Source organism: Bubalus kerabau, chromosome 7 (assembly GCF_029407905.1).
Source record: "Bubalus kerabau isolate K-KA32 ecotype Philippines breed swamp buffalo chromosome 7, PCC_UOA_SB_1v2, whole genome shotgun sequence".
Classification (NCBI taxonomy): domain Eukaryota; kingdom Metazoa; phylum Chordata; class Mammalia; order Artiodactyla; family Bovidae; genus Bubalus; species Bubalus kerabau.
The window spans coordinates 87,412,436-87,426,845 of record NC_073630.1 but is presented as its reverse complement, the minus strand read 5'-3'; the positions used below and the strand labels follow the sequence as shown (position 1 = coordinate 87,426,845).

The following is a 14,410-nucleotide window of genomic DNA, read 5'->3' as shown; positions in this document are numbered from 1 at the left end:
AAGAGTTGGACACGACTGAGCGACTGATCTGATCTGATCTGATCATCTGTTAGGTGTGCAATAGTTTTATGTGTAAAAATTAATGCATATTCCTTAAGGAAGCTAACCATTATTGATTCCTTCAGTGAGTCATCATCATTTTTCTAGTGGTGGGTCTTGGCTTGATGTTGATGGCTGCTGACTGATCAAGGTAGTAGTTGCTGAAGTTTGGAGTGGCTGTCGTAGTTTTTAAAAATAAGACAGCAACTTTTTTCTAGTTATTGTGGCACGAGGCATCATGAGCAGTGAAGTCTTCTGTGACACCCTGTATGAGACAGTGCAGGAAGTCCTGCATGGGAATCAACACAAGTGCCAAAATGTTCTGGAAATGGTGGATCTTCAGATCAGCCTGAAGAACTGTGACCTCAGAAGGACAAACACTTCTCAGCACTGTCAGGCTTAAGTTCATTCCCCTTACCAAGTTCTCCATATATGTTCTGGGAGACCAGCAGCACTGTGATGAGGCTAAGACTGTGGATAAATCTCCCATATGAACATCAAGGCACTGAAGAAAATAATAGAAAACGGGTCAAGAAGCTAGCCAACAAGTATGACTTTTTGGCTCCAGAATCTCTGTTTAAGCAGGTCCCATAAATCCTGGGCCCACTCCTGAATAACATTGGCAAACTCCCTTCCTTGCTGACCCACAATGAGAACATGATGGCCAAAGTTGATGACGTAAAGTCCATGATCAAGTTTCAGATAAAGAAGATGCTGTGTCTGTCAGTGGCTGTTGGCCATGTGAAGATGATGGATGATGAGCTTGTGTACAACATCCACTTACTGTTAAACTTCTGGTGTCATTGCACAAGAAAAACTAGCAGAATGTCCAGTCTTTGTACATTAAGAGCACCATAGGCAAGCCCCAACATCTGTACTAAGGCACAGCTTAATGATACTGCCAGCATTAAAAAAAAAAAAAGACAGCAGTGATCAATTGCCACATCTATTGACTTCCTTCGGAGAAGGCAATGGCACCCCACTCCAGTACTCTTGCCTGGAAAATCCCATGGACGGAGGAGCCTGGAAGGCTGCAGTCCATGGGGTCGCTGAGGGTCAGATACGACTGAGCGACTTCACTTTCACTTTTTACTTTCATGCATTGGAGAAGGAAGTGGCAACCCGCTCCAGTGTTCTTGCCTGGAGAATCCCAGGGATGGGGGAGCCTGGTGGGCTTCTGTCTATGGGGTCGCACAGAGTCGGACACGACTGAAGTGACTTAGCAGCAGCAGCAGCAGCAGCATTGACTTCCTTTCACAAATGATTTCTCTGTAACATGCAAGTGTTTTTTGATAGTTTTCCATATAGAAGAACTCACAAAATTGTAGTCAGTCCTGTCAAATCTTGCTGCTGTTTTATCAATGATAAAATTCTAAATTCTTTGTTGTCATTTTAAGCAATCGTCATTTTAAACAATCCTGTCATTTTGACATTTTCATCTGGAATAAATTCCATATCAAGAAACAACCTTCTGTTCTCATCCTTAAGCAACCTTGATCTTAGGATATCTTAGGATATTGTAGCAATTGTCACATTGCTTCAGACTCCACTTTTGAATCTAGTTCTCTTACTGTTTCCACCACATCTTCAGTTCCTTCCTCCACTAAAATCTTGAACCATTCAGTCATCCATGAGGGTTGTGATCAACTTCTTCCAGATTCTGTGTTCATGTTGATATTTTGACCTCTTACCATGAATCACAAATGTTCTTAATGGCATCCTTTCCAGAAGGTTTTCAAATTGTTTTGCTCAGATCCATTGGAGAATTCACTATGGCAGCTATTGTTCAGTAGCTAAGTTGTGTCCAGTTCTTTGCGACTGCATGGACTACAGCCCACCAGGCTTCCCTGTCCTTCATTTTCTTCTGGAATTTGCTCAAACTCATGTCCATTGAGTCAGTGATGCCATCTAGCCATCTCATCCTCTGCTTCCTCCTCCTGCCCTCAATCTTGCCCAACATCAGGGTCTTTTCCAGTGAGTCGGCTTTTTGCATCAGGTGGCCAAAGTATTGGAGCTTCAGCATCAGTCCTTCCAATGAATATTCATGGTTGATTTCCTTTAGGACTGACTGGTTTGATTTCCTTGCTGTTCAAGGGACTCTGAAGAGTCTTCTCCAGCACCACAATTTGAAAGCATCAGTTCTTCGGCACTCAGCCTGCTTTTATTATGGTCCAGCTCTCACATCCATACATGACTACTGTATGGATGTGAAAAACCATAGCCTTGACTAGACGGACCTTTGTTGACAAAGTAATGTCTCAGCTTTTAATATGCTGTCTAGGTTGGCCATAACTTTCCTTCCAAGGAGTAGGCGTCTTTTAATTTCATGGCTGCAATCCCCATCGACAGTGATTTTGGAGCCCCAAAAAATAAAGTCTGACACTGTTTCCACTGGTTCACCATCTGTTTGCCATGAAGTGAGGGGACCGGATGCCATGATCTTCGTTTTCTGTATGTTGAGCTTTAAGCCAACTTTTTCACTCTCCTCTTTCACTTTCATCAACAGGCTCTTTAGTTCTTCTTCACTTTCTGCCATAAGGGTGGTGTCATCTGCATATCTGAGGTTATTGATATTTCTCCCGGCAATCTTGATTCCAGCTTATGTTTCTTCCAGCCCAGTGTTTCTCATGATGTACTCTGCATATAAGTTAACTAAGCAGGGTGACAATATACAGCCTTGAAGTACTCCTTTTCCTATTTGGAACCAGTCTGTTGTTCCATGTCCGGTTCTAACTGTTGCTTCCTGACCTGCATACAGATTTCTCAAGAGGCAGGTCAGGTGGTCTGGTATTCCCATCTCTTTCAGAATTTTCCACAGCTTATTGTGATCCACACAGTCAAAGGCTTTGGCATAGTCAATAAAGCACATATAGATGTTTTTCTGAAACTCGCTTGCTTTTTTGATGATCCAGCAGATGTTGGCAATTTGATCTCTGGTTCCTCTGCCTTTTCTAAAACCAGCTTGAACATCTGGAAGTTCACGGTTCACGTATTGCTGAAGCCTGGCTTGGAGAATTTTGAGCATTACTTTGATACACATTAACACCTTGTATAGTTCTATGTATTCTTGCCACCTCTTCATAGTTTCTTCTGCTTTTAGTAGGTCCTTACTGTTTCTGTCCTGTATCATGCCCATCCTTACAGAAAATGTTCCCTTGATATCTCCAGTTTTCTTAAAGATATCTCTAGTCTTTCCCATTCTATTGTTTTCTTCTGTTTCTTTGCATTTTTCATCTCAAAAGGCCTTCTTATCTCTCCTTGCTATTCTCTGGAACTCTGCATTCAGTTGGTTATATCTTTCCCTTTCTCTCTTGCCTTTTGCTTCTCTTCTTCCCTCAGTTATTTGTAAAGCCAACTCAGATAACGACTTTGCCTTCTAGCATTTCTATTTCTTTGGGATGGTTTAAGTCAGTGCCTCCTCTACAGTGTTATAAACCTTTGTCCATAATTCTTCAGATGCTCCCTCTACCAGACCTAATCCCTTAATTCTATTAATACTCATCACCTCCACTATATAGTTATCAGGGATTTGATTTAGGTCATACCTGAATAACCTTGCTCAAACTTTGTTTGAGCAAGCTCTGGGAGTTGGTGATGGATGGGAGGCCTGGCATGCTGCAGTCCATAGGGTTGCAAAGAGTTGAGCATGAATGAACGACTGAACTGAACTGAATGGCCTAGTGGTTTTCTCTACTTTTTTTCAATTTAAGCCTGAATTCTGCAATAAGGAGCTGATGATCTGAGCCACAGTTAGCTCCAGGCCTTGTTTTTGCTGACTGTATAGAACTCCATCTTTGTCTGCAAAGCACATAATCAATATGACTTAGGTATTCATCATCTAGTGATATCCATGTATAGAGTTGTCTCTTGGGTTGTTGGAAAAGGATGTTTGCTATGACCAGCGTGTTCTCTTGACAAAACCCTGTTAGCCTTTGCCCTGCTTCATTTTTCACTCCAAGGCCAAACTTGCTTGTTTTTCCAGGTATCTCTTGACTTCCTACTTTTACATTCCAGTCTCCTATGATGAAAAGAACTTCTTTTTTTAGTGTTAATTCTAGAAGGTGTTATAGGTCTTTACAAAACTGGTAATAACCAGCTGCTTTGGCATCAGTGGTTGAGGCATAGACTTGAATTACTGTCTTGGTGAATGGTTTGCCTCGTAAACAAACTGAGAACATTCTGTCATTTTTGAGGTTGCTCCCAAGTATTGCATTTTGGACACTTGTTGACTGTGAATGCTATTCCATTTCTTCTAAGAAATTCTTGTGCACAGTAGTAAATATAATGGTCATCTGAATTAAATTCACTCATTCCTGTACATTTTAGTTCACTGATTCCAAAGACATTGATGTTCACTCTTACCATTTCCTGCTTGACCACATCCAGTTTACCTTGATCATTCACCTAACATTTCCAGATTCTTGTGTGATATTGTTCTTTACAGCATTGGACTTTACTTTTACCACCAGACCCTTCCACAACTGAGCGTCATTTCCACTTTGGCCCAGCCACTTCATTTTTTCTGGAGCTATTAGTGATTGCCTTCCATTTCCCTAGTAGTATATTGGACACCTTCCAACTGGGGTCCTTATTTTCCGGCATCATATCTTTTTGCCTTTTTACACTGTCCATGGGGTTCTTCAGGCAAGAATACTGGAGTAGTTGTGTGCCATTTCCTCCTCCAGTGGACCATGTTTTGTCAGAACTCTTTCTTCTTTATGACCTGTCCATCTTGGGTAACCCTGTAAAGAATGGCACATAGCTTCACTGAGTTATGCAAGTACTTTTGCCAGGCCAAGGTTGTGATCCATGAAGGAGCAGTCAACTATAATGTAATGCTTATGTACCATTCTTTTGCCTTTAGTCTAATAGACTCCACTCATTTCCAGAGTTACATGGGTCGGCACCCATGTCTCTCTCACCCCTTCAGTGAAATTGTTTGATGCATTTCTAATACAGTTAGATTGTTTTGTCACATCTGCATTCTATCTGGAGATATTCTGGCCTAAATCTGTAAAAATTTGCATGTTTTATTTAATGTTTGCACTGTAAATTCCTATGGCTTTTGATAAATGCATAGTGTCATGTATCCACCATTACAGAATCATGCAGAATAGCTTCACTGACCTAAAAATTCCCTGTGTTTTGCCTCTTTAACCACCTTCTCCTTTGCCTGACCCCTAGCAAAAAGTGATCTTATAGTGTCTATAGTTGGCATTTTTCAGAATGTCATGTACTTGGAGTCATATAGTGTATAACCTTTTTATAATGGGTCATTTCACTTAGCAATAAGCATTTAAGATTCCTACATGGCTTTTGGGGGCTTGATAAATTTTTTTTTAAACTTGTGAACAATTCCCTTGTATGGATCCATCAGTGTTTGTTTATCCATTCACCTACTGAAGGACATTTGGTTGCTGCCAGTTTTTGGCAGTTATGAATAAAGCTACTATAAACATTTGAAAGTAGGTTTTGTGTGAATATAAGTTTTCAACTCAGTTGGTCAACTACCTAGAAATGTGATGCGTGGGTTGTATGGTATGATTATGCTCAATTTGTAAAACTGCCAAATGTTGTTTTATAAAACCTTGCCTTAGGATACTTTATAATCTGAAAACAGCTTGTCCTTGTTTTTCCATCTATCTTCTCAACCCTTGCATTAATGTTGCTCTCACCACTGGCAACACATACAATGTATATTCTCCTTTGACTCTGTCTTTTATAACCTTTACAGCCTTTTACATTTATTATTTTATTTTTCCTCAATATTTTTTTCTGCCACCTGTTAATAGTTTAGATAAATTCATTTATCTGAGCCTTTTAAAAATACCTATGACTTATCAGCTGTTGCAGTGCCTTGCCTCTTTAGTTTGAACCACCCTAGGTTAATAAGACACTCGAGGTTAATTGGATGACAGGAGAATCTTTTTCACTTTTTTAAAAAGCTTTATCAAGTTGTAATAGCATAATCTTTTAGGATTTTAAATAGCTCTGCTGGAACTCCAAAACCTCCACTAGCTTTATTGGCAACAGTGCTTCCTAAGGCCCACTTCACATTCCAAAATGTCTGGACTTCACACTCCAGAATGTCTGGCTCTGAGAGATTACACCGTCATGGTTATCCATGCTAAGCCTTTGGCTGTATGGATCATGAAAAACTGTGGGAAACTCTTAAAGAGATAGGAGTACCAGAGCATCTTACCTGTCACCTGAGAAACTGGGGTGCAGGTCAAGAAGCAACAGTTAGAACCCTGTATGGAACAACTGACTGGTTCAGGATTGAGCAAGGAGTACAGTAAAGCTGTTATTGTCAGCTTGTTTATTTATATGCAAAGCACATCATGCAAAATGCCAGGCTGGATGAATTACAAGCTGGAATCAAGGTTGCTGGGAGAAATATCAACAACTTCAGATATGTGAATGTTACCACTCTAAAGACAGAAAGCAAAGAGCCTCTTAAGGGTGGAGAAAGTGAAGTGAAGTAGCTCAGTTGGGTCCGACTCTTTGCTACCCCATGGACTGTAGCCTACCAGGCTCCTCCTGCCATGGGATTTCCCAGGCAAGAATACTGGAGTGGGTTGCCATTTCCTTCTCCAGGAGATCTTCCTGACCCAGGGATTGAACCCAGGTCTCCCACATTGTAGGCAGATGCTTTACCATCTGAGCCACCAGGGAAGTTGAGGGTGACAAAGGAGAGTGAAAAAGCCGACTTAAAACTCAATATTAAAAAAACCAAGATCATGTCATCCAGTCCCATCACTTCATGGCAAATAGAAGGGGAAAAGTTGGAAGCAGTGACAGATTTCCTCTTGTTGGGCTCTAAAGTTACTGGTTCCCTGGTGGCTCAGATGGTAAAGAATCTGCCTGCAATGTAGGAGACCTGGGTTTGAGCCTTGGGTCAGGAAGAGCCCCTGGAGAAGGAAATGGCTACCCACTCCAGTATTCTTGCCTGGAGAATTCCATGGACAGAGGAGCCTGGCAGGCTATAGTCCATGGACTCGTAAAGAGTTGGACACGACTGAGCGACTAACACTTTCACTTTCAAAGTCACTGCAGATGGTGACTGTAGCCGTGAAATTAGAAGACGATAGCTTCTTGGAAGGAAAGCTATGACAAACCTAGACAGTGTTATAAAGCAAAGATACTACTTTGCTGACAAAGTTCTGTATGGTCAAGGCTATGGTCTTCCCACTAGTCATGTATGGATGTGAGAGCTGAACAATAAAAAAGGCAGAGTGCTGAAGAATTGACGCTTTTGAACTGTGGTGCTAGAGAAGACTCTTTAGAGTTCCTTGGAAAGCAAGGAGGTCAAACCAGTGAATCTTAAAGGAAATCAACCCTAAATACTCTTTGAAAAGACTGATGCTGAAGCTGAAGCTCCAATACTTTAGTCCCCTGATGCAAACAGCCAACTCATTGGAAAAGAGCCAATGAATTGGCTTTCCCAGCACTTTCCCTCAGTGCTGGGAAAGACTGAGGGCAGGAGGAGAAGGGGGTGACAGAGGATGAGATGGTTGGATGATATACCCGATACAATGGACATTAACTTGGGCGAACTCGGGGAGATGGTGAGGGACAGGGAAGCCTGGTGTGCCGCAGTCCATGGTGTCATGAAGAGTCAGACATGACTTGGTGACTGACAACAACAACATTGAGTTGTAATATTTAAAAACTACACATATTTAATATATACAGTTGATGAGTTTGGACATGATATGCATGCCCATGAATTCACAATAATCAAGGTAATAAACATATCTATCACCCCCAAAAGTTTCCTTATGCCTATTTGTTTTGTGTGGTAAGAACATTTAATATGATATCTACCCTCTTAACAAAATGTTAAGTGCACAGTATAATTTTGTTAACATATTAATAACATTGTGTTGTACAATATATCTCCAAAACATGTTTATCTTGTATAAGTGAAACTTTATATTCATTGAACAGCAACTCCCTGTTTCACCTCCAAGATCTTGGCAAAATCCACTACTACTTCAGATGTCTCATGAGTGGCGTCATGTAGTATTTGTCCTTTTGTGACTGGCTTATTTCACGTAGCATAGTGTCTTCTAGATTCATTTGCATTGTTGCATATGGAAGGATTTCCTTCATTTTAAAGACTAAATAGTATTCCATTTTAATGTATATACTATATCTTCCTTATCCATTCATCACTGATGGCTCTTTGTTTCCATATCTTGGCTATTGTAAATAATTCTTCAAGGAACATAGTTCTTCAAGGAGTACAGATATCTCTTTGAGATCCTACTTTCATTTCCTTAAGATATATACAAATAAGTGCTGGATCATATGGTAGTTCTGTTTTTTATTTTTTCAGGAATCTTACAGTTTGCCATAGCAACTGCACCATATTACATTCCTACCAACAGTGTACAAGGGTTCCAATTTGTCCACATTGTTGTAAGGCTTGTTGTCTTGTTTTTTGATAAAAACAATTCTAAGAGGTGAGAGGTGATACTTCATTGTGGTTTTGATTTATATTTTCTTGATGATTGGCGATACTGAACATCTTTTCATATTCTTGTTGGCCATTTGCCTTGAGTCTTCTGTCCATTTTTTTGTTTTGAGTTGTATGAGTTCTTTATGTATTTTGAATATTAACCTCTTATCAGGCATACATTTTGAAAATATTTTCTCCCATTCTGTTGATTACTTTTTCATTCTGTTGATTGTTTCCTTTATCATATAGAAGATTTTTAGTTTGAAATAGTCCCACTTGTTTATTTTTGCTTTTATTATGTATGCTTTTGGTGTCATATCCAAGAAATCATAGCCAAGGCAGTGTCAAAAAAGCCACAGATTCTTTTTCTCTACTTATTTTGATTTGAATTTGCACATTATAAATTGCAATCCAAATGTTCTTTCAATTTACTTTCTTTCCTAATGAGTAGTTTTAATTAAATTTTACGTGTTTTGTGATTATTTGCAGTTGATTCAAAACTAATGAAAGCCACTCTAAGGATTTGTAGGAGACACCATATCTAGTGAAAAACTGTACACACAGGTGCTTGCTAGTGGTTTACTGCCTAATGCTTAGAACTATGAAACAAATGATATGTAAGACCTAGTAACTGCCTATAAGAAGCTTACATCTTTTTAGGAAAATAACCTATATATGTGCCAACATAAGGGCAATTCTGCATAGTTCTTGGTATCTTCCAATAATGTTCATTTTATGCCTGGGCATCTAGTAAGTGTACAATAACAACTTTCTCAATAAAATTATCTTTGGTTTGACCTAGACACCCACTCTTTGGCTTAAGTTGGTACTTATCAGTCCCCTTGACCAAAGGACTTAATGATTTACCAACTATTATTTTGTTAGGCAATACATTAGAATGTGTAAGCTCAAGAACACATTATTAATCATTATTATTATATTTCAATATTTTATGTTGAATTTATATTTATAATAACATGCTTATTATAAATATAAATTCAGTATATAAATTATCTATTTTCAAAGAACATATCTGTATAATTAACATTTATGATATAATATGGATGTAATCTCTATGTATATATTATATATAATTCATTATGTATTGAAAGGTCTAAATCAAGGGGGACATGATGAATATAAGCCAGGCAGGGAATAATTAAGCTCAGAGTGTTTTGTTATTGAATTTAAGTAAAATTGAAGATTGTGAAAGTCAGTTTGGTCTTAGGTACTATATTATTTGGAGCTTCCTCGGTGACTCAGCAGTAAAGAGTCTGCCTGTCAATGCAGGAGATGCAGAAGATTTGGGTTCAATTCCTGGGTTGAGAAGATCCCCTGGAGAAGGAAATGGCAACCCACTCCAGTATTCTTGTCTGTAAAATCCCATGGACAGCGGAGCCTGGAGGGCTACAGTCCATGGGCTTGCAAGAGTTGAACATGACCGCACACACACATTATATTATTTAGAATAGGCTATCTACCATAACAAAAAACACAAAAATAGCAATAACTTAATATAGTAAAATTTTATTTTTTGCTCATGCAAAGTCCCAAGGTGATCTTTTTCGGAATGCCTCTTTTTGGCAACTCTCTCCCAAGAGACAAGAATACTCTTAAATACTCATCCTTAGGGACACAGGGTCAGAGTGTGAGAGAGGCAGTTAATAGCATAGCCAGTGGCTTTGCTTCTATGTTAGTAATATTTTAAAATAGTATGTATTATCTATTGTCATCATAGCACTGTTGTAACTATTGCAAAACTTCAGTGACATTTATCTTATGGATATTCATGGTTTGGCTAATTGGGACCTGACTTCAATGGTCTTGACTGAGTTTTCGTATTTGTCTATGGTTAGTTGTTGGTTGGTTAGGTAAATTTGCTAACCACCAGGGCTTCCCTGGTGGCTCAGACCGTAAAGTGTCTGTCTACAATGCTGGAGACCAGGGTTCGATCCCTGGGTCAGGAAGATCCCCTGGAGAAGGCAATGGCAACCTACTCCAGTACTCTTGCCTGGAAAATCCCATGGACTCAGAGGAGCCTGGTAGGCCACAGTCCATGGGGTCGCAAAGAGTCAGACACGACTGAGTGACTTGACTTTAGGTAAATTTGCTAGTCTTGGCTGGGCCACTTGCATCTGAAGTGGGATGTCCCCTGAATGTTATCTGATCTAGGATGACTTTGCCTGGGTGATCAGTACAACTTGGCCATTCTGTACATATTTCTTCTTCTAGCAGGGTAGATAGCTGTCCCAGGTATGTTCTTTTGGCAGTGGTAAAGGGAAAAGAGCAAGCAAGAAAAAATATTTAAAGTTTCTAAAACTCCTAGACTTATTTTTTTGGCCAAAGCAAGTCACCAAGGGCAGTCCAGATTTTATGAGGGGAAATACAGTGCCTCCACGTCTTTGGTAAGAGGAGCTGTGAAGTCACATGGCAAACGGCATGGATACAGGAAGGTTAAATAATTGGAGCCTTATTAGCAGTTTACCATTTGATACTTAATTTTGTTTTTTCTTGTTGCTTTTATTAAGAGATTATTTTTATGCAAAGTGAAATAAAACTGACAGACAAATATTAAAAGATCTCACTTTATGTAGAATCTAAAAAGTCAGACTCATAGAGAACAGACTGGTGGTTGCTAAAGGCAGGGTAGAGGATGAGGGGAGGTGGAGAGGGGGAAGTGAAGGCTAAACAAAATGGGTGAGGGAGATCAAATGTACAGATTTCTGGTTATAAGATAAACAAGTTCTGAGGATATATAGCATGGTGACTATAGTTAATAATAGTTTATTATATATATTTACAAGTTTCTAAGAAGGTAGATCTTAAAAGTTCTTATTACAAGAAAAAAATGTGTAACTGTGTGAGGTGCTGGGTATTAAATCATTAGGTTGTACAATTTAATGCAATGATATATGTCAATTATAACTCAATAACGCTGGAAAAAAGAAACATTACTTTTTCTCAAAATATTTTAATGCTAATGCTGAGATAGTAGAGAATAATTGATTTCCCATATTTAATATCTAATCACTTTCTTGAACTTGTTAATTCTGATAAACTTTATGCTGCTTTTCTTAGACTTATATAGTAAATTTAAGTTCAGTCTCTAAATTACTTGCAAAGAATATTTATATACATGTATATATATGTATGTATGTGTGTCTGTGTATGTGTGCATATCTGTGTATTTTTTCTCTTTTATAAGAAAGTTATACATTTATTTAGGTTTTCTATTTCAATGCTTTGGCCAGAAGCTTCAGAGCAAAGTTTTGTTCCTGATTTCAAAAGTTAAATATTTAGTTTTACATTGTTAAGGGGGATGCTGATTTAAGATAAATATTCTTCATATTCTTTACATTGTTAAGGAAATAGTCTTCTGTTCTCAATTTTAAAGGATTTGTCAGGAAAGTGGGTCTAAATATTATGTCATAGTTCTTGGTTTATATTAAGTTTAATAAGTAAAAATCACTGTATAAAGCATTAGGACAGTAGTTGGCATGTGAAGTTGACAAACTCGTTTCACGCCTACCAAATTGTTCTATGTTCCTTTGCCAAGTTTATGATAGATGAGACACACACTTTTAATTCTTCAATCTTCCCAGCCTTCTGATATTATTATTATTCTGATATTCCTTGCCCTTCTGGACTCATAGGTAGTTATTTTTTTCAGGCATCCTGATTACTCTGTAATCAAGTCAACACGTGGAACATAAATGAAAAGAAAATTGTTAGTTTTCTTATTTGACTATTCAAAGGAAAGTAAATTGAGGTAGCCACTATGGAAAGCAGTGTGAAGACTCCTCAAAAAATTAAAAGTAAAACTACATATGATTCAGAAATTCTGCTTCTGACTATTTACCTGAGGAAATAAAACACCAGCTCAAAGAGATATCTGCACTCCCATGTTCATTGCAGCATAATTTAAAAAGTTCAAGCTATACAGTCAAACTCAGTGTCTACTGGTGGATGAATAAAAATGATGTGATCTATATGTGTGTGTGTGTGAGTTGTTCAGTTGTGTCCAACTCTTGACTGCCCTTTGGCCTGTAGTCAGCCAGACTCCTCTGTTCATGGACTTTTCCAGGCAAGAATACTAGAGGGGGTTCAGTTCAGTTCAGTCACCCAGTAGTGTCCGACTTTGCGACCGCATGAATCGCAGCACGCCAGGCCTCCCTGTCCATCGCCAACTCCCGGAGTTCACCCAAACTCATGTTCATCGAGTTGGTGATGCTATCCAACCATCTCATCCTCCGTCGTCCCCTTCTCCTCCTGGCCCCAATCCGTCCCAGCATCAGAGTCTTTTCCAATGAGTCAACTCTTTGCATGAGGTGGTAGCCATTCCCTTTTCCAGGGAATCTTCCGAACCCAGGGATTAAACCCATGTCTCCTGCATTGCAGGAAGATTCTTTACTGAGTTACTAAAGGAGATGTGAGGTATACACACACACACACACACACACATATATACATATACATATAAAATGGAATACTATTCAGACACAGAAAAGAAGGAAATCTTGCTATCTGTGACAACATGGACCTTGAGGGCATTATGCTAAATAAGTTAGGTAGAGAAAGATGAATACAGTGTGATTTCACTTATATGTAGAATCTAAAGCAAAAACAAAACCCACTGATAAGAAATTGGTAGTTGCCAGAGGTAAGGGATGGCAGATGAGTGAAGAGGGTCAAAAGGTAAAAATTTCCAGTTATTAAGTCCTGGGAATATAATGTACCGAATGGTGACTATAGTTAATAATACTGTATTGCATGTTTGAAATTTTCTGAGTAAATCATATGTTCTCAACATAAGAAAATTGTAAGTGTATGGTGACAGATGGTTACTAGACTTACTGAGGTGATCATTTTCCAATATATACAAATATATATATATATATACACACACACACACACACACACACACAAATATAACCTCTTGATGACAGTAACAAAGAATAGCAAGAAGAGATAAGAAAGCCTTCTTCAGCAATGCAAAGAAATAGAGGAAAACAACAGAATGGGAAAGACTAGAGATCTCTTCAAGAAAATTAGAGATACCAAGGGAACATTTCATGCAAAGATGGGCTCGATAAAGGACAGAAATGGTATGGACCTGACAGAAGCAGAAGATATTAAGAAGAGGTGGCAAGAATACACAGAAGAACTGTACAAAAAAGATCTTCATGACCCAGATAATCACGATGGTGTGATCACTGACCTAGAGCCAGACATCCTGGAATGTGAAGTGAAGTGGGCCTTAGAAAGCATCACTATGAACAAAGCTAGTGAAGGTGATGGAATTCCAGTTGAGCTATTTCAAATCCTGAAAGATGATGCTGTGAAAGTGCTGCACTCAATATGCCAGCCAATTTGGAAAACTCAGCCTTGGCCACAGGACTGGAAAAGGTCAGTTTTCATTCCAATCCCAAAGAAAGGCAATGCCAAAGAATGGTCAAACTACTGCACAATTGCACTCATCTCACACGCTAGTAAAGTAATGCTCAAAATTCTCCAAGCCAGGCTTCAGCAATATGTGAACCGTGAACTTCCTGATGTTCAAGCTGGTTTTAGAAAAGGCAGAGGAACCAGAGATCAAATTGCCAACATCCACTGGATCATGGAAAAAGCAAGAGAGTTCCAGAACAACATCTATTTCTGCTTTATTGACTATGCCAAAGCCTTTGACTGTGTGGATCACAATAAACTGTGGAAAATTCTGAAAGAGATGGGAATACCAGACCACCTGACCTGCCTCTTGAGAAATCTGTATGCAGGTCAGGAAGCAACACTTAGAACTGGACATGGAACAACAGACTGGTTCCAAATAGGAAAAGGAGTACGTCAAGGCTGTATATTGTCACCTTGCTTATTTAACTTATATGCAGAGTAAATCATGAGAAACGCTGG

General features: G+C 38.9%; 1 pseudogene; it reads left to right on the top strand.

Annotated features, from left to right (window-relative positions):
- Positions 1–64: 64 nt before the first annotated feature.
- On the top strand, positions 65–12,884 carry LOC129657926 (60S ribosomal protein L10a-like; annotated as a pseudogene).
- The last annotated feature ends 1,526 nt before the right edge of the window (positions 12,885–14,410 follow it).